The sequence below is a fragment of the Mastigoproctus giganteus genome, chromosome 12 (assembly GCF_048544385.1).
Source record: "Mastigoproctus giganteus isolate SK-2022 chromosome 12, ASM4854438v1, whole genome shotgun sequence".
NCBI lineage: Eukaryota > Metazoa > Arthropoda > Arachnida > Uropygi > Thelyphonidae > Mastigoproctus > Mastigoproctus giganteus.
In genome coordinates, this window is record NC_143586.1 from 45,282,912 (window position 1) to 45,304,698 (window position 21,787).

The window sequence follows — 21,787 nt, forward strand, 5'->3', positions numbered from 1 at the left end:
ATAACTTAGTTATATAGCAAAATTTTCAACTTCTGAGGTCTTGGAACGAATTACCAAAAAAACAATGTGTTATTGGGTTCACATTACAATATTTTCACGATATGATGGTGCAGCTGGAACGGATTAATATATAAGCGGAGGTACACTGTATTGTATTGAAATGCAGTATTTATGAATATTTAACATTCATTTTTCGCAATTAATGTTCATATTTTCAATTTTGTTGATACTTGAGAAAAAAAAAAACTAGTAAACCCAGGAACTGCCTGTATATTTATTGATGAATCAAAATTAAGTTTAAATGCTATTTTGCTGCATAACAGAAATGCATTCCCATCAGTTCCTCTACTTCATGCTGTTGGCCTAAAGGAAATATACAAATGTATGTTCAAGATCCTGAGTGCAATTAATTACCACGTCTTTGCTTGGAATGTCTGTGGTAATCTTAAGGTAACTGGATTATTCACCAGTCTGAAGGGAGGATTCACAAAAATACTGTTGTTTTCTGTTTGTTGGTCACTCATGCAACAGAAAAACATTACACTTGGTCGTCGACTTACGACCGGCCGCACTTACGACCACAAAAAAAAAATAAATAATAAATAAATTAATAATAAATCAGGAAGTCACTACTGAGCACACCCATAACCCAGGTGAGGAGGCACATCGATGACGGGAGGCCTGAGGATACCACCAGGCACATACACTCAGTTGATTTCAAGCATCTGTTGCGTGTGGTGCATTAATTAAAATTCTACTGAAATACCCATAAAATGTGTAGTAAAAGGAAAATGCCTTCATCTACATATACGCCAGCTAAGAAGTCAGGAAAACTATTGATTTAGAGTGTAAAATGAAAGTTATCCAGCAATATGAAGGCGAAGTGAATATGATAGCACGTGACTTGAAGTTATGACATTTCACGGTATCGACGATATTTAAGGATAAAGAAAGAATTCGGGAAGCTGTGAAAGGTTCTGCACCTATTAAGTCTATAATTTTAACCAAACAACGACAGGGACCCATCCACGAAATGGAGAAATTGTTGTTTATGTGGATGGAAGATTTAATACAAAAAAACACACCCATGAGCTTTCACACAGTGCAAGCGAAGGCTAGAAGTTTGTTTCAGAGTTTAAAATCACACGGCGGAGACGATTACGCAGATTTTCAGGCTAGTACTGGGTGGTTTAAGCATTTTAAAAAAAGATTTGCTTTACATAATGTACATGTCACAGGAGAAGCAGGAAGTGCAGATGAAGATGGAGCCAAAAAATTCGTTGATAGTTTCGACTCTTTAATCAAAGAAGAAGGTTATCTACCGGAACAAATATTCGACGTAGATGAAACCGGCTTGCAATGGAAACACATGCCTAATCGTACATACATACACCAAGAAGCAAAAAGGATGCCAGGATTCAAAGCTTTTAAGAATGGGTTAACTTTGTTGCTTGGTGGGAATGCCGCGGGTTTTAAGCTGAAGCCTTTTCTCATTTATCATTCAGAAAACCCTCGTGCATTTAAGCACATCAACAAGCACACACTGCCCATTTACTACCGTTCAAACCCTAAAGCTTGGATGACTATTCGAAGACTGGTTTCATTCCCCAGGCTCGTGAATATTGTGCAGAGAGAGGTATCCCTTTCAAGATTTTATTGGTTATGGACAACACCTCTGGCCATACCCTCATCTGGACGACCTTCATCATGATGTTAGAGTGGTTTTTATGCCATCTAACACAACCGCACTAATTCAACCCATGGATCAGGGTGCTATTTCAGCATTCAAGGTTCACTATCTCAGAATGACATTTGCACAAGCCATCGAAGCGATAGATGCTGATGCTGATTTATCTTTGCGAGTCTTTTGGAAGCAGTACAACATTCTTCAGTGTATCAAGAATATTTCAACCGCATGGAAATGTGTAACAAAGAATTATGTCGGGAATTTGGAAAGTGTCTAAAATGTTATGCGAATACTACATTTGAAGGATCTGAAAAAGCAGAGGAATTGGAAGTGATTAAAGAAAAAATAGTTAAACTTGCAAAAAATCTTACATTAGAATGTGAAATAGAAGACGTAGAGGAGTTGCTAGATTGTGAGACAAAAGAACTTTCGGATGAAGAGTTGATTGAATTAGAAGCACAGAGAGTGGCACAAGAAAAAGCGAGAGAGGAAGATAGAAAGAGGAGCAAGAAAAGAAATTCACGGCAAAGGGTTTATCAGATTCTTTTTCACAACTGAATAAAGCTCTCACCAGTTTCGAAGCAATGGACCCTAATGTCGAACAATTTACAAAGGTTGAACGTATCATTCAAGATACTGTGTGTTGCTATTGTGAGATATATGAAGGAAAAAAGAAAACTGTTCAAACAAAGCTCAGCATGTTCCTCATCAAGAAAACATCTCCTACCTCAACCGAAGAACATCACCCTGATGATCCACAACCCAGCACAAGCAAAGATTAAAAATTGATTTTGTAAATTTCATTTGTTTTAATTTTTACATTAATTTTAGATTGTATTTTTGTGTTTACAGTACATTATGTACAGTATTATTTTTCAAATTATGTACAATATAATTATAGATTGTAGTTTTGTATTTTTATAAACAGTATGAATAATAAACCAATTAAAATGTAGAGAACGTTAACCTCATAGAGAGAAATAGCCTAGGCGTAGAAAAGAAGGTATGTACAGTATCGCTAAGTAAAAGATAAAAACATTACTGTATTTAAAATGAAAAATAAAATGATAAAAATTTAAAAGAGTATAAAAATAAATTATAAAGATGATAAAAAGATTACAAACGTTAAAAAATACTGTTAATAAATATATGGCCGACATACGACCAGATCGACTTATGACTTGTCAGTCAGAACAGAAGACAGTCTTAAGTCAACGACCAACTGCATATTGTGCAGCAATAAGAATTATGAATTTTTAACAGGGATAAGTAATATAAAATAAGTTCCACTGGTTGAACTAAAAAATGTTTATAGTCCAATTTTGCATATCATCCTTGAGGTTGTCACAGACATTCTCTCAGATATGCCAGACAGGCTGTACTTGCTACCTGGGAGTCTAAAACGCTGATGGAACTGATATTTGGGTAAATTCAAGTGAAGTGGACCGAATTTCGGCTAAGTCCGGACAGTCTGTGACAGCCAAATCCTCTGCTTGCACCTTCACGATGATGGGACTGTTAGTAATCCAGGGTATTACCTCCATGCACAAGCACACTGTGGGTGACCTTCCAGGTGAACCAACATAAGCAGGGGTCGAGGTGTGGTGCCCACACCACATGGAGTAATCCACTCCTCTGTGTTACCAGGCACAATACTATGTGGTAGATGACTCATCAACCGGTGCAATACCACCACTTTGCTTATTGGAGGCTTGAAGTGATGGAACCCATGTTTAGTCTCCAGAGCTAAGTTCCGGGCAACCCTTCCACACCTCTTTCATCATGCAGTGACTGATGACTTTTGAGGTTATGATGAATATCATGGTGAAATCCAACCTTCCTTCATTTCGAAGTTACAGCTCTCAAACTGCATTCACAGGCTGCCCTAGTTAGTACACCGGACTGAACCTATTTGTAACTCTTGAGGAGGCTTCCGGATCAGCTAGTGCATAATCTTGCTACCTCTACTCTGCCAGATAGTGATTGGAGAGGGTCCAAGTAGTGTGTATGCAGGGGGGGGGGGGGCATTGTCGAGGCCACGTTATGCCAAGGATCTAGTTATATTCTTACGATGTGCATGCCATATCCAAAAATTTCATTACTTCATACAGCATGTCCCACTAACTTTTTCTTACTATTGAATACACCATGAATTGTCAAACTAATAGAGCAAGCTTATCTGCGAAAAGATCTAAACCTCCCAAGTACTTCCTAATTCATTTCATAAATATACGTGATCTCAATTCTAATCTCAACGATGTCCATTTCCACTTGCAGTCTGCCAAACCCCATGTTCTTTTTCTGACAGAATCTCAGTTATCGGTTGATTCAACTACTGCTAGTCAAAGCTGCCCAAATTATTTGCTGTATGATTCCTTTCACCTCAAAGGTGGCACTTGTGCATACATCCATTCCGATATTCCCTGTCAGAGACTTGGTAATTCGGAATCTCCTCTTTTCGATCTTCTCTGGCTTAAAATCTCTCTACCTCATTATGTCAAATTCATCTGTTGTCTCTACCGTTCTCCCAACTCCACTAATCACTTGGAGCTCTTTGACTTCCTCTCTTTGCAACTTGACTTTCTCCAGTCCAACTTTCCTAACATTGAGGTAATTTTCCTTGGTGATTTTAATGTTCACAACTCCAGCTGGTTTTCTAGTTACACCGACCCAGCTGGTCAAGATGCTGAGGCTTTTGCAATTACTAATGACCATGCACAGACTGTTCATTTACCTACAAGAAAACTGGACAATCCTAACCATACAGCCAACACACTTGATCTTCTTTTCACAAACAACCCTTCTAAGTACATGGCCGAAGTGAGTGGTCCCTTAGGCACCTCAGATCACAACTTGGAGATTGTCTCTTCTCCAATGGAGCCTTTATCTCATGACTATTCCCAACCTCATGTTGTTTGGCATTAAAAGAATGCAAAATGGGTTGACCTGTGAGATTTCTTCTTTTTCTTGGTCGGACTACTGTTTCAAAACTTCTGTTGTCAATGTTTGCTCAAATCGTGTCAGTGAAATTATTCCTGTAGGAATGGAATCCTTTATTCCACACTCCATTTTAAAATCTCATCCATTATCTAAACCAGTGGTTTCAACCTTTTTTTTTTAATAACGGCACCCGAGTATACTGTATATATATACAGTATATAATAACTTTATTTTTTATACAAAGGTACTAACTAAGTAAACATCAATTATAGATCACCACAAAATTAAAAAGATACTGACTATACACCTTTTTATAACGTATTAGAAGAATAAATGTACAAGGCATAATTCCTTATGGGTTTAAGTAATTAACTATATAATATCGGTGTAAATACACCATAGTTAACCCATAATTTGAACTACGTATGTAGTATAATAGGCATTGTTTTAATTGTATCTCATAGTGTGGTTGCCTTCACAACGAGATAACTGCTATTGCATTACTTCAAATAAATAACGCTTCTCTAGTAGAGAAGACTGCTGTTATTTATTTTCAGTGGATACCACCACCCAGACGATCGTTTTGAAGCTAGTGGGCTTCATCATCAGTGGGCAGGCAGGTACCCTGGTAATTAATGCAACATGCCATCACAGTTGCAAAGTTATTTCTACAATGAGAATTGCCAAAGGGTGTTGTTTATAATCAATTAGAAGAATAAATGCATAAGGTAATTCTTTATGGGTTTAAGTAATTAACTATATAATATCGGTGTAAATAGGATAAATGAGATACGATTAAAACGATGCCTATTACACTACATACGTAGTTCAAATTTATGGGTTAACTATGGTGTATTTACACCGATATTATATAGTTAATTACTTAAACCCATAAGGAATTATGCCTTGTGCATTTATTCTTCTAATACATTATAAACAACACCCTTTGGCATCTCTCATATTGTGGAAATGACATCGCAACTGTGATGGCATGTTACATTACCAGGGTACCTGTCCGCCCACTGATGATAAAGCCCACTAGCTTCAAAACGATCGTCTGGGTGGTGGTATCTGCTGAAAATAAATAACAGCAGTCTTCTCTACTAGAGAAGCTTTATTTATTTGAAGTAATACAATAGCAGCTATCTCGTTGTGAAGGCAACCACACTATGAGATACAATTAAAACAATGCCTATTACACTACATACGTAGTTAAAATTTATGGGTTAGCTATGGTGTATTTAAACCCATATTATATACTTTTTTTTATAATGAAATAAAGGTATAAAATTTTTTTAAAAAAATAAGGTTTTTTTTTTTTTTATGTAAACCCCAAACATGAGGTATTAGAACCTATAGTACTTGGTACCGTGCTTGGGTTGGAGGTTGAGAAGAAGAAAGATATTTGTTGACATCGGACTTGAACTTCTGTAGACTGTAATTTTCAGGAAATTCATATGAAGGAAGGTTGTTCCAGAAAACGGCAGTTGAATGAATAAACGAGGAAGATGAAAAGTTGGTTCTGTGAGTTTGAAGTTGGCCAGTAAATGGATGTTGGCTGGTGGCGGCACGTGTTCGGACTGTTTTGAAAGAGAGAGCGGGATTTATGGAAGCCAATTCAGAAGAACAGTGTCCATGGAAGAATCTGTAGAAGAGGCATGTAGAAGAAACAGTACATCTATGAGAAAGCGAGTGGAGAGACTCTGTTAGTGATGAATCATTGATTAACCTAACTGCCCTCTTCTGAATGAAATCAAGAAGCCTAAGGGAGGTTTTAGGGGCATCACCCCAGATGTGGGAACAATATTCCATGGCAGGGCGGATTTGTGATTTATACAGAGTCAGTAGCTGTTTGGAAGAAAAGTAACGCCGAGAGCGAAAGAGAAAACCAAGTCTTTTAGAAGCAGAAGAAGCAATATTTGTAATGTGCTTATGCCAAGGGAGATTAGAAGTCAGGGTAATCTCCAAAAGAGATATATCATTTTGCCTAGAAATCGGAGTGTCACTAAAGATAAGCACAGGAGCAGAAGAATCCTTTTTGCGAGATATAAGACAAGACTGAGTTTTAGACGGGTTGAAATCAACTAAGTTGTCTTTGTCCCCACTGGAGAACTACCTGAAGATCGGCATTTAAGGAATTGGTAGCAGATTTTCGAGAGGTTGAAACTAATTGAGCAGGACAAGGTTTCTCAAAATGGAAAGTGGAATGCAATGTGCTATCATCGGCAAAACTATGGATAGGATTTCCAGTCAATGGAAGAAGGTCATTAATATACAAGAGGAAAAGAGTGGGGGAAAGAACTGAACCTTGGGGGACACTGGCATTAGTGGAGAAGTTAGAAGACAGAGAGCCATCTACCATCACCCTCAGTGGGCGATCAGAGAGAAAACTGGATAACCAATTACTAAAAACAGTTGGCAAACCATAAGATGGAAGCTTGTTTAGAAGACCTTTATGCCAAACACCATCAAAATCCTTTGAGATGTCAAGAGCAACTACTTTTGTTTCACTGAACCTTTCCATTGAATTAGTCCATAAATGGGTAAGACCGTGGATAAGCCCGTGGATCGACACTGATGGAATTCGTACTGGCGATCGTTGATCAGACGGAAGGTTTTTATGTAGTTTAAGAGTTGGCAGTTAATTGATTTCTCCATTACTTTAGAAAGAGTAGAAGTAATTACAATAGGACAATAACTGCATGGGAGAGATTTGTCATCCTTTTTGGGAACTGGCTGGATATGAGCAAATTTCCAAGCAGAAGGAAAAACACCTTTGGAATAAGAAAGTGAAAAAAGGCGGCAAGGAATAGGAGTAAGTTCAGGAGCACAGGTTTTGAGAACAAGTGGAGAAATACCATCTGGACTTGGAGCTTTCTTAGCATCAAGATTCTTCAAAATCCTTCTGACATCCTTTTGACGGAAGACCACAGGAGGCATTGAATGGTGTGTGTTGGGAATGGTGGGAGGTATTTTACCAAGATCATTAATACATCAGTTGGAAGAAAAATGGGATGCTAGCATGTCAGCTTTATCCTTGGCTGAAGTGACAACAGAACCATCTGGTTTGGACAGAGATGGGAGCAGAGATGGGCAAAAGTTGCGGCAAATAGCTTTGGCAAGAAAGTAGAATGCTCGGCTACAATTAGGGCAAGAAGCAAGTTTTCTACGTTTAGCCTGTTCAAACTCTAGTTTGGACTGATTAATAACTGCTTTACAATTGTTGCAAGCGTTGGTGTAGGCAGAAAATGAAACTGAAGAATTAGAAACAAGCCAATTACGATATGCAACATTCTTCTCTTGAACAGCCTTAGCACATTTATTGGAAAACCAAGGTTTAGATAAAGGACGAGATTTTAAAGTGGAGTGTGGGATAAAGGATTCCATTCCTGCAAGAATAATTTCACTAATACGATCTGAGCAAACGTTGACATCAGAAGTTTTGAAACAGTAATCAGACCAAGGAAAAGAAGAAAAGAAGTCTCTCAGGTCATCCCATTTTGCATTCTTGTAATGCCAAACAACACGAGGTTGGGAATAGCCATGAGATAAAAGTTCCATTGGAGAAGAGACAATCACCAAGTTGTGATCTGAAGTGCCTAAAGGACCTCTCACTTCGACCATGTACTTAGAAGGGTTGTTTGTGAGAAAAAGATCAAGCGTATTGGCTGTATGATTAGGATTGTCTGGTATTCTTGTAGGTAAATGAACAATCTGTGCTAGGTCATTAGTAATTGCAAAAGCCTCAGCATCTAGACCTGCTGGGTCGGTGTGACTAGAAAACAGAAGACAGCTGGAGTTGTGAACATTAAAATCACCAAGGAAAATTACCTCACTGTTAGGAAAGTTGGACTGGAGAAAGTCAAGCTGCAAAGAGAGGAAGTCAAAGAGCTCAAAGTGATTAGTGGAGTTGGGAGAGCGGTAGAGTCAATAGATGAATCTGACACAATGAGGAAGAGAGATTTTAAGCCAGAGAAGATCAAAGAGAGGAGATTCCAAATTGCCAAGCCTCTGACAGGGAATATCAAAACGGACATATGCACAAGCATCACCTTTGAGGCAAAAGGAATCATACAGCGAATAATTTGGGCATCTGAGATGAGCAGTATTTGAATCAACCGATAACTGAGATTCTGTCAGAAAAAGTACATGGGGTTTGGCAGACTGCATGTGGAAATGGACATCATTGAAATTAGAATTCAGACCACGTATATTTGTGAAATGAATTATGAAGTGGTTGTGAGGTTTAGATCTTTTCGCAGATAAGCTTGCTCTATTAGTTTGACAATTCATGGTGTATTCAACAGTAAGAAAAAGTGGGTGGGGCATGCTGTATGAAATAATGAAATTTTTGGATGTGGCATAGACATGGTAAGAATATACCCATATTCTTGACAATGCTCCCTGCATACACACTACTCGGACTCCCTCCAGTCACTATCTGGCAGAGTAGAGGTAGCAAGATTATACACTAGCTGATCTGGAAGACTCCTAGAGAGTTATCAATAGGTTCGGTCCGGTGTACTAACTAGCGGCCGGCCTGCAAACACCGTTATAGAGCTGTACCTTCGAAATGTAAGAAATATTGGATCTCGCCACGATGCTCATCATAACCTCAAAAGTCATCAATCATACTGCATGATGGAAGAGATGGGGAAGGGTTGACCGGAACTTAGCTCTAGAGACTAAACATGGGTTCCACCACTTCAAGCCTCCAATAAGCAAAGTGGTGGTATTGCACCAGTTGATGAGTCATCTACCACCTAGTACTGCCTGGTAACATAGAGCGATGGAATTCCTCCATGTGGTGTGGGTGCCACACCTCGACCCCTGCTTATGTGGTCACCCACCATGTACTTGTGCATGGAGGTTATACTCAGGATTATTAACAGTCCCACCATCGTGAAGGTGCAAGAAGAGAATTTGGCTGTCACAGACCGTCCGGACTTTGCCGAAATTCGGTCCACTTCACTTGAATGTTACCCAAATATCAGTTCCATCAGCGTTTTAGACTCCTAAGTAGCAAGTACAGCTTGTCTGGCATATCTGAGATAATGTCTGTGACAACCTCAAAGACCAGTTTAAGTTTAAGCAACTTAAACCCAAAGTATGTGGAACCCCTGGAATGTTGTTGTGGCACCCCAGTTGAAAACCACTGATCTAAACCTTGGTTTTCCAATAAATGTGCTAAGGCTGTTCCAAGAGAAGAATGTTGCATACCATAATTTTCTTATTTCCAATTCTTCAGTTTCATTTTCTGCCTACACCTAGCTTGCAACAATTGTAAAACAGTTATTAATCAGTCCAAACTAGATTTTGAACAGTCTAAGAGTAGAAAACTTGCTGTTGCCCAAATGGCAGCCAAGCATTCTGGTCTCTTGCCAAAACTATTGGCAGCAACTTTTGACCATCTCTGCTCCCACCTCTGTCAAAACTAGTTAGTTCTGTTGTCACTTCAGCCAAGTATAAAGCTGACCTGCTAGCATCCCATTTTTCTTCCAACTCATGTATTAATGATCTTGGTAAAACACTTCACAACATGCTCCATTCAATGCCTCCTGTGGTCTTCCGTCAAAAGGATGTCAGAAGGATTTTGACGACTCTTGATGCTAAGAAAGCTCCAGGTCCTGATGGTATTTCTCCACTTGTTCTCAAAACCTGTGCTCCTGAACTTACTCTTGTTCTTTGCCGCTTTTTTTCACTTTCTTATTCCAAAGGTGTTTTTTCTTCTGCTTGAAAATTTGCTCATATCCAGACAGTTCCTAAAAAAGGTTGACAAATCCCTCCCATCCAGTTATCGTCCCATTGCAATTACTTCTACTCTTTTTAAAGTAATGGAGAAATCAACTGACCGGAAATCTTAAACTACCTAGAAACCTTCTATCTGATAAACGATCGCCAGTATCGTTTATCAGATGTTTGTTTCTGTTTGTTGGTCAGTCATGCAACAGAAAAACATTATATTGTGCAGCAAATAAGAATTATGAATTTTTAACAGGGATAAGTAATATAAAATATGTTCCACTGGTTGAACTAAAAAATGTTTATCTTCCAATTTTACATATCGTCCTTGAGATTGTCACAGACATTCTCTCAGATATGCCAGACAAGCTGTACTTGCTACCTGGGAGTCTAAAACGCTGATGGAACTGATATTTGAGTGAGTGCCAGTCTACTGGTAATATTCTGGCTTATGTTACCCATTTATGGACAAATTCAATGGAAAAGTAGGGTGAAACAAAAGCAGTTGCTTTTGACATCTCAAAGGCTTTCGATCGTGTTTGGCATAAAGGTCTTCTAAACATGCTTTCATCTTATGGTTTGCCAACTGTTTTTTGTAATTGGTTTTCTCTCTGATCGCTCACTGAGGATGATGGTAGATGGCTCTCTCTTTTCTAACTTTTCCATTAATGCTGGTGTCCCCCAAGGTTCAGTTCTTTCCTCCACTCTTTTCCTCTTGTATATTAATGATCTTCTTCCATTGACTGCAAATCCTATCCATAGTTTTGCCTATGATAACACATTGCATTTCACTTTCCATTTTGAGAAGCTTCGTCCTACTCAATTAGATTATGCACCAATTTCGCAGAAGAAGGAAAAATACAGTAAACCCCCACTATTCACGGTATCTGTATTCGCGGTTTTGCGATCGCTGATTTAATATAAAATGAAACCTAAAAAAATGTGAATTTTAAAGTGCCATGAATATTTTCCGCCATAAAAAAACATGGGCATGGCTAAAATTATTTTTCCCGGTCAAAACAGCGTTCAGTGGGTGGGGGGAGAGGGGTGACAAAATTGCGAGCATGGATGTTTCTCGCTAATCCTTGTTCAATATGTGTTATGCGCTTGTCATGGAAGGTTTGGTCATTTGCTTTTAATTTATATGGTTATAAATTTATATGTTTTTTTTTTATGTTTTGTATATTTTTTAGATTTTGTATATTTTTATATATTTTTTTATATTTAATTTATATGTTTTGCAGTGTAAAACAGACTTTTTCGAGTGTGTTAACGGAAGAATGTGCCTTTATTGTGGACAAGTTCTTTCTAACCCCTACAAAAATATGGCTACGAATAACAAGAGAAATGTGAAAATATCAAAGAAGGTGATGACATTAGCGAATAAAATTGAGTTATTAGATAAAATTTCTAATGGTGAAAGTGTCTCCTCAGTGGCAAAACATAAAATCAGTGAGTCAACAGTACGATCAATCAATAATTCTGAAGAAAAAATCCGCCGTAGTGTAAGTGAAAATGTGCTAAGTGCTTCAAAAATTTGCTCTGTAATTCGTGATGTTTAATTAGAAAAAAATGGAAAAAGCTTTAAATCTGTGGATAGAAGACCAAACTCACAATAAAATTCCGTTAAGTTCACTCATCATTCGTGAAAAGGCAAAACCCCTTTATCAACACTTTAGAGAAACTGGTGATAGCACTGGCGGGATAAGTTTTTTTGCTAGCAAATGCACTGGTTTGAAAGATTTGTTTGAAATGTCTAATAAATATTACATTTAATATTAAATTGTTTCTTATTTTCATTTCGATGCCATATGCTTACATTTCACTATGTACTGTCTATGTACAGTCATATTATGAAGGTACATATAATACATAGATAGACAAAATTTTAGACTAGTTTTTCTTATATATTTCATACTTTGGAACGGAACCCCTTTATTACTATGGGAGCCAAAACTTAGTATTCGCGTTTTCAGTATTCGTGACATTTCTCAGGAACGTAACCCCCGCAAATAGCGGGGGTTTACTGTAATCACAAATCTCTGATGTCAACTTTACAGCAATGTTATCAAGATATGGGCTACAGAACATCACTGAAAATTCATTTTCTTCATTCCTAAGTTTTTTTTTTTTTTCCTCCTCAATATTTTTGTAAATATAAGTGAGGTAACACATATGATCAGGACACATTTGCATTGCAAAGGCAATATCAAGGTCAATGGAATACTGCCATGATAAGTGATTACTGTTGGTTTCTTAACAGAAAGCAAAATGGACTATAACAAAAACTTCTCAGAGCATACATTTCAAGGAAATGTTTGCTCTGAGAAGCAAACATTTCTAAGAAAATTGAATTAATATAGTACATTAATGTTGATTGATGTAATTTAAAATGAATTCATTTTTAAGATAATGTTTTATTATAGGATATTTGAAATTGGTCATTCATTAATTTAATAAAATTTCAATATATTTTTCAATGGAAAGAAGACATATATTATTTTTAGAATCAACAGCCAAATTCCACATACAATTTCCAACTTTTGCTCCAGATGTACTTTTTCTTTTATATGCCAGTGTTATTTAGAGGAAAAAGAGGGGTTTTTTTTGGCTGATGCTTGCTTCCTTGCATCATTTCACACTAACAAAGAATGACAAGCTATCATAGCCAGTATTTTACTCACCTCCAGAGGCTGCCCTGAGGACTGCAATGAACAAAATCAATATACTGTAATATGTTCCCATTAACAGTATATTATTATTAGTACTTGCAAAGGAGTGCAAGATAGCAAAGTGTATACAGCACCAGCCAAAAAAAAAAAAAAACCCATCCACTTCACTTATCCATTCCTTCTAACAATTTATTTAAATCTTCTATAAATGTATTCAAACCAACTACTTCGACCACATCAGGAGTCTTACACACCTCAATTAAACCACCACACAGTTGCCTAGTTCCTAAACAATGCAATTCACAGAATTCTTCTACTCCTTGGTAAGACTATCACTTGTGCTACAAACTATTCTTTTTGCTCTTCTCTGCCCTAAAATGAGGTTTCCAAACCTGTATGCAGTAATCCACGTGGCTTAACCATTGTAATAATGGGATAATCATATTAGTCCCTGCTGGCAAAGTTCCTGTGTACCACTGACTGCCATGGGCTGTTCTCACAGACTTTGCACTGCTCAGAGAATTTTTTTTTTTTATCAGAACGTACAATTACCTACAGGTCTTTTTTTTTTTTTTTTTTAAATCAGCTACTTCACAGTTTGGTACTACCCAAATGGTAGGTTATTCTCAGGTTACTGCTGCCAAATAAACTGATAACCTTGTAGTTATCAATGTTAAACTAACTCATATTTTGCCCATCCTGGAACTCCCGTTTCCACTTTTTTACAGTCATATATCATCAGTAAATTTAGCCATCAAGCTTTAAATACCTACATCAATATCACTAATAAATATTAAAAACAGTATGACTTATGGCTACAATCCTATCAAAATAACCTTTCATTACTTTAACTACTGATTCAATTATTTTACCTAGTACAGAGGTAAATAAGTCTGTAGTTACCCACTTCACCCTTCAAACTGCCCTTGTGAATAGGAAATATACATTATTCTCAAATATTTTTCTTCTTCTATTCTCTTCTCAAATATTTGATCACTTTTTGTGAATCTAGAGGTTTGTTTGTTGTTTGTTATTTGGTTTTTAGGAGCATTAGCAACTAAGGCCATATTGCTCCGGGATATGCGGTGGTCATTTCGTGACCTTTCCGCATCCTCCGTATTTGGTGGTGACGGGCTCGAACCCCGGTCTAATCAAGAAGCGTGTGCTACGCACTGCTGCTCCTTCCCACCTGGCTACGGAGGCGCCGAATCTAGAGGTAATCTCATTCTCGCAGTCAAGGGCTTAACTATCGCTTTTGCAGTTTCTTTTAATGTGACTTGTCACATTCCATCAGCTCTAGGCACTTTCAGCTGTAGCAGTTTCCAGCTTCCTTTCCATTATTATAAAATCATATTACTCTTGAGTCCATATTAGGCAGACTTCTGCTAACGCTGTCTCAAAAAACTTCATGTGTGAACGAGACTCATTCAGCTTATTAGCAATTTCTACAGGATCAGTAGTTTTGCCATTTATATCCGCCAAACCAATTTGATTCAAACCTTCCCTAGTGTTTCCATAAGCAAAGAATTCTTTGCTACCTTTTGCATTCTTAGCCAAAGACTGCTCATAATGTGCATTAGATTCCGTACATCCATTAGTAACATGACTGCAGACTAGTTTATACTTAATGTAGGACTCACTTTATCATTTTATAATCATCCCATGCTACTTAGTTCTTAAGGTCATCTGAGATCCATTTTGGTCTAAACCTTGAACAATATCTCTTAGCTGGTATAACACTTAGTAGTCTCCCTGATTACCTCTGAACAATTACCATTTGACATTTAAAAATTTACCTTTTTTATAAACAACTGTTTCTATTGAAAAGGGTTTAAAAAATATCTGAGCGCATTATAATCATCTTTGGCAAAACAAAATCCCTATCCTTCATCCTTGACAGTTATTTCTTTGAATGAATCCAACATCAAAATGCTAGCATCACTGCCACCTAAAAGTTCCTTTACAATGAAAAGTCATAATAAATGAATCACTACTAATAACCAGATCGGGGGGGGGGGTTATTTTAGTTTTTATGAATATCCCAAATTATGAAAATTATGATATTGCCTTTTCATGTTATCTCCCTAACATGGTGTAGAAACAGTCATCCAGCAAATCAAGAAATGTTGTGCTAACTAAGCAAGCTACAAATCCACGAGATCCAAATATCAGGAAAATTAATATCTCACAGGACAAGACATTCTGATTTGTAGGCCCACTCTAACTCTATTAAGCTATATACAGTGGCAGACAAAAAAAAACTGCATTACTTGTAAATATTGCAAATAATGTGTTTTGCACTGCATTGTGGGTTACAGAAATGTTTGAAATGTATTTGTTAGATGGGATATATATCTCTGTGAATGAAATCCAATAAAAAGACTCCACCTGATATACCTAACTGCCATAAATATCTTCCCAAAGTGTAAAATGCGTAATTAATGGAAATATGAGAAATCGTGCAAATGGCAATCATGACAACCAAACATACATTTTATTGCATTTACGTGTACAAACTGAAATGACAAGTTAACGTAATAGTATTGTGTACTGTAAATCAGCAAAATAAGTCCTCAATATTTTGTTATTCCTCCTCGAACTGCAATTACAGCCTTACAAAGATCTGGTATAGTTAATGAACTTCCGATATACGGTTGCCCAATTTCATGGTACCACACCCTTACAATGCTCTCCTGCAGCTGAATCTTACTTGTTGGCTTCTTCTGAGCAATTTTAGACGACATTACATACCAGCAATTTTCAATAAGGTTCAAATCTGACAGGTCAGTCCAACACGGTAATGCTAGCATTTCTGAGGTATGACTGCACCTTAAGGGAGAAAAACGAGGGAAAACAATTGATGTATATTTTAAGCCTTGTGAGACAAGAAGACAAACTCAAGAAGAAAAACTAAATAGCATAAAACTTTTTTCTGTACACAACTTTCAATTTTTCTGGCAAGGTGCTGAGTCCTGTTGAAAAATGCAGTTTTGGACTTCTATGTGGTGATCGCTAATAACAGGTTTCAGGCACTCCTCCAAGATAGCAGTGTAGGTTTCTGCATTCACCGTCCAGTTAATAAACTTAATTCGCCCCACCCCTTTGCTTGTTATGCTTCCCCAGACTATCTGACTAGCAGGGAACTTCACAGTCAATGTTATGCAGTTAGAATGGAATGCCTCCGATTTTCGTCTTCTGACATATCGCTTCCCATCCAAGCCATGCAGGTTGAATTTTGATTTGTCAGAAAACATGTCCCGTTGCTATTTTGTCCATGAAACATGCGTTTTAGCCCAAGCAATTTGCTTCTTCCTCATTTGTTGGGCCAACAAAGGCTTCTTTTTGGGCCGATAGGCATGCAGACCACATTCCGAAAGCATATTACCTTGCTATTACTGCCTGATGCAATAGAAGCATTATCTGATGCAATACCTTTGCTTTGTGACAAACAAAATAACTGTAATCAAACAATATCTTATACGGTTCACTACAAATGTTACTTTTTTTAAGGTGATGCAGTTTGTTTGTCCGCCACCGTTCATTAATCTTCACAGTCATTTGGCCTACAAAACTTTTTTTTTTCTTTTTTTTATCTATAAAGACAAAAGTAGAAGTTACCAGTATTAATAATAAACCAGAATGACAACAATTATATTGGCCAGTGTCTACTGGTTGAATCGTTTCAAAAGCTATGTGCTTTTTAAAGAAAAGCTTAAATCCCCTCCCATCCTCATTATGTCTGTCCTTTCTATACAAAAGTATATCATCTGGAAAAATTTACTATTTTTTTTTCAAAATTTTAATATGGAACCATCAAAAAAAAAAAAATTAGAGTTTAGAATACTATAAACTCTAAAAGGAAGGGGATGAATCTGATTGGTCCACTTGACACTGATGGTTCAAGTGTTGATGATCCTGCTCAGATAGCAAACAAACTGAATGAGTATTTTGCATCTACATTCAAACATGAGGAATTATTAAGGTTTGAAAATGGCAGAAGGTTATCAAATTGTAGCAGGATACTTATTGATTTTGTAATAAATGAAAGTAAAGCGGAGGAGAAATTGTTGAAGTTAAACATAAGAAAAGCACCTGGGGTGGATGCGATCTATCCAGTTATATTAAAGGAGGCGGCAAAGCAACTAAGCAAACCCTTAGCCATAATTATGAGAGCATCCTTGGACTCAGGGGAGGTTCCCACGGACTGGAGATGTGCAAATGTATCCCCAATTCACAAAAGGGGGGATCGAAGGGTGACATGGGTAATTACAGACCAGTTAGTTTAACTTCTGTTCTGGGTAAAATAATGGAGTCACTGGTTAAAGATGCATTGCAGGATCATCTAGACAAGACTGCAGCAATAATACATGGGTTTGTTAAGGGAAAGTCTTGTCTAACAAATTTGATAGGATATTATGATGTGTTTACAAAGGAACTGGATGCAAAAAATAATTTTGATATCATATATTTGGATTTCAGGAAAGCTTTTGACACTGTTGCGCATGGAAGACTATTGTACAAATTGGAGCAGAATGGTATTAAGGATAAGTTGCTACAATGGATAAAAGGATGGTTAAGTGGGAAAAGACAGAGGGTGGTAATCAATGGGTGCTGCTCTTCGTGGACTAATGTTATTAGTGGATTCCCACAGGGTTCGGTGTTAGGTCCACTATTGTTTTGTATATTTATCAATGATATTGATGAAGATATATCAGGCTTAATGTCGAAGTTTGCAGATGATACAAAGGTTGGCAGGGTTGTTATTGACAGTAATGGCAGTGTGCTACTGCAACAGGATCTAGATAATTTGGGCAGATGGGCTAAGAAGTGGCAACTGAATTTTAACCTTGACAAATGCAAAGTACTGCATATGGGTAGAAGTAATCCCAGAGAAACGTACCAACTGTGTGGTACTACGCTTAAGGTGGTAGAAAATAAAAAAGACCTGGGAGTAATTATACAGTCAGATATGAAGTTTTCTGAGCAATGCAGACAGGCTGTCAGGGCAGGTCATGGGGTTTTGTCAATGATATATAGGAATTTTGCTAGCAGGGAAAAGGAGGTGATTATCCCTCTGTATAAGGCAATGGTCAGGCCAAGCCTTGAGTACTGCATACAGGTCTGGAGGCCTCATTTTAGGAAGGATGTAGATTTACTTGAGCGTGTACGGAGAAGGGCAACAAGATTGGTGAGGGGAATGAAGGGATCCTCTTACCAAGAGAGGCTTAAGGTCTGCAAATTGCAATGGCTGGAGACTAGGCACCTGCGCGGTGATCTGACTGAGGTGTATAAGGCCTTGAATGGGTTGAGCACGCTGAATTCTTGTGGGATCCTTCCACTTGTTCAGATTACGAACCTAAGGAGGCATAAATTCAAATTAAGAAAAGACAGATGTAGACTAGATGTGTGGAAATTTGCCTTTAGCCAGCGGGTGGTTAATTGTTGGAACAAACTCCCATCTGTCGTTGTGGAAGATGATAGGTTGAATAAATTTAAGGAGGAACTGGACAGGCATTTGGAGGGAATGGTGTGATTTTTTTTTTTTTTTTTTTTTTTTTTGGCTGATGCTGCATAAGCTCATACATTTGCTTTCTTGCATCACATGCCACTACTACTAATTCCATTAGGACCCCAACAAGCGTTGTAAACTCCTGCACCTTACAATCCGGGCTACTGAATGTCCCAAGTTGGGTAATTTGGTGTTTAATAGCACAATAGGTGTGTCCCATGAGAAGTGCTGCAATAATCAATCTCACCGACACTTCTGGATACAACTAATTAATTCATTTTTTTTGTATATGTTATCATTCTTTATTAATACTTATAATGCAGCAATCTCAACACTTTTTTTTTTTTTTTGATGGTTCAAATATTGAAATAAATCGTAAATTTTGCGATATGATATTATTAACTTTTAACGCATATTAGGAAAACTCATGCATGATAAAGCAGTAAAAAAAAGCTGTCCTTATTTGCGGTGAAGGGATGATTTTAAGATAACTTGATGCCATAAAAGGCGTGAATTATCATATTCGAATTTTAAATTGCTGCGGCTACACCTGATATCAGCAACAAAAGCTAGCATGATTTAAATGCACCGCTCAAAACCATAAATTGGATATATACACGCTTCAATAAAAAAAAAAAAAAAAGCAAGCAGACTATTTTGATAAAAATTTATGGAAATTTTAATAAGATATGCTAATAAACAACAGCATTCTAGATACACACTGTATTCTAAAGTATACTTTCGCAGCTGATGTTCCTATAAGCCAAGGGGGGGAGGGGGGAATAACACACACAAAGATATTAGGAAAACCTTTTATTATTATTTTTTTTTTTTTTTCGTTTTTATTTTTAAATATCCAGTATATTTTAGTGCAGCTAGAGAACCACAGTTTACATTAAATGCCTCTTCAAACAGACTCATAAAATATAACACGCTGGTGTTATACTCAGTATTTCCTGGAAAGAAAAAAAATTTATATCGAAATCGAAAACGCTATTCACATCCTGGACCTTATATGGCATCCTAACGTCTAACGAGATCAAGGGAAAGTTATGGCAAAATGCATAAAAATATAATAGTTAAAAAAATTAACTTATTAAATTCAAATAACACACATACACAATGCTAAACTGATAATGTACCCAACCATTTAGAACTGACGCCAGAGAAGCCGATACTAGTGATTTTGCAAAATGGAAATGGCAGAATTATAGCTTTTATGCAGTCTAAAAATAACAGTAATGTTATACACATTAGCAACTTACAGAACTGATTTTCTTTTTTTATTTGTTTTTTGTGCTTTCCTCTTTGTCCTAAGGAAGTTGTGGCTGCAAAGATGAAAAACTACACTACTAAAACCAAAACGCCGCAAAACACCAAAAATGGCGACGCTTCCACGAATATTCCAGACAGAGAATAGACAGTTTTCAAATTCTATTGAAGGAAACACATACACCGGTCATACTGTTACTGAGATTAAAAAAACAAAAAACGCCCAAAAGCGACAATAACCAGCCCACAATTAAACATGCACAAGCCAGAATTTTTAAATGATGGATAATAAAAATGATAAAAATTAAAAACTAACATAATTAAATTAAAATAGAAATAGTCGCCTATCATAGTTGTAAGCCTTTGATTTCTATTATATGAAAATATCTTAATGTTAAAAATAAGACTAGCAATATATTCATCTTGTTTCAGAACTCGGCAAATTAAATCTTCAAAAAAAAAAACTCAATGAAGAGTTTTGGTGAGAATTCTCATAATAGAGCTTTTGGCTGTGGTTGACCTGGCACTGCCAAGTCAACCACAGCGGGTGATGCGAAGGTCTATGGGGCCGACTAGTCAGTTTGGCATTCATTATTTCATAACTTTGTAAAATAATTGAAAAATAATAAGAGAAGTTTACTTAAATAAATATGCATTACAGCTCTGGTTCATACTATCTAATTATTTCATTATATATATGCTTGTCTAAGGTGGCGCCCAGACTAATGTCCATCTCCACCTGTATATTCTGGGTTCAAGTATTCTACTAATGGGCCTGTAATGTAAAGTGTGTGTAATATGTTATAAGAAAAAAAAAAAAAAAACAGGCCTCTCTACCATCCCCAGGACTATCCCTACGCACGTGAAGCCCGGTAAAGGGTCTCCTTCACTGTCTGTGCTGTTTGCACTAACACCCCACACACACATAGTGCAATACCGGTGGGTGCACCACCATTCCCACAACAATCTCACTACCAGGCTCCCCATACCTGAAAGTCTTAAAAAAAAAAAAAAAAAAGTCAGTTTGTCAATTGACAGATCTGGAATTGCAGCAACGGTAGTTTTGCTACTGTCTGTTGGAATCGTCAATGGAAATTATGTTGTGAGGAAACATCACCGTCCACCAAATATTCAATAAATAGTAAATTTTATGTAGTCGATTTACTTCTATGCTGGTGAAAAAATCCGGGTTTCCGAAAGAAAAACCTTGTAATACTCGACTGGGGCGATTAACTCCACTATTTTGTGAAAAAAGCTTCGCATCATACGGGATTCCAATCAGGGCCGATTCGAAACCGAATCGACCCTGATTGGAATCCCGTGTTTAGGCGTTTACCACACGCTCGAACACAATGCTGTGTGCGAGCGTGTGGTAAACGCCTAAAATATTACAGCTATCACGATTCATTATAAACTGACATGACTTGCATTACAAAATTGCACACAAATGGACTGGTCTGTGACTCAGTTAAAAATTCAAATTCGGGAACGGCTGATACAAGATTCTCGTTAGATTTTAGTTCCCATAAGCAACGATCAGGTTTGGGTGTCTGTGAGAGCGGACCAGCTTTGAAATCTCTCCGACCTGAAAAGTGGCATTATTGTGTGAGAAATGGTGCAAGAGCAAATATGGTTAAGTTCAACACAGAGTAAAGATATTGCTTTTCGTGATATGTATATTTTGGAAAAATAATAATATTTTATTACAGTAATTATGCAGAATATTTATTGAAATGTACACAGGGTGTCTCAAAAATACACGGCATAACTTCAGGAATCAGTTCCTCATACGTAGACAATAAAAATATTTTATATCAACATAGTTCCAGAAATGTTTGGTTCTCGAGTTATTAACCGGAATGTCTTATCTCCCGCAGATGATAAGCACACTTCATTGCACGATGGCGCTCACCCACATTTCATCCATTAGCCAGCAATTACCTGAATCGAAGGTTTCCTGGTCGG

General features: G+C 37.2%; 1 protein-coding gene across 3 annotated transcripts in view; it reads right to left on the reverse strand.

Annotated features, from left to right (window-relative positions):
- Positions 1-19,951, reverse strand: part of LOC150077004 (RNA-binding protein 4-like) — a 335,818-nt gene extending 315,867 nt beyond the window's left edge. For all 3 annotated transcript variants that reach the window (XR_016547727.1, XM_090386802.1, XM_090386803.1), the window contains exon 1: positions 19,816-19,951. The gene's annotated coding sequence lies outside the window, so the exon portion shown is untranslated. The remainder of the gene's footprint in view (positions 1-19,815) is intronic.
- Between the last annotated feature and the right edge of the window lie 1,836 nt (positions 19,952-21,787).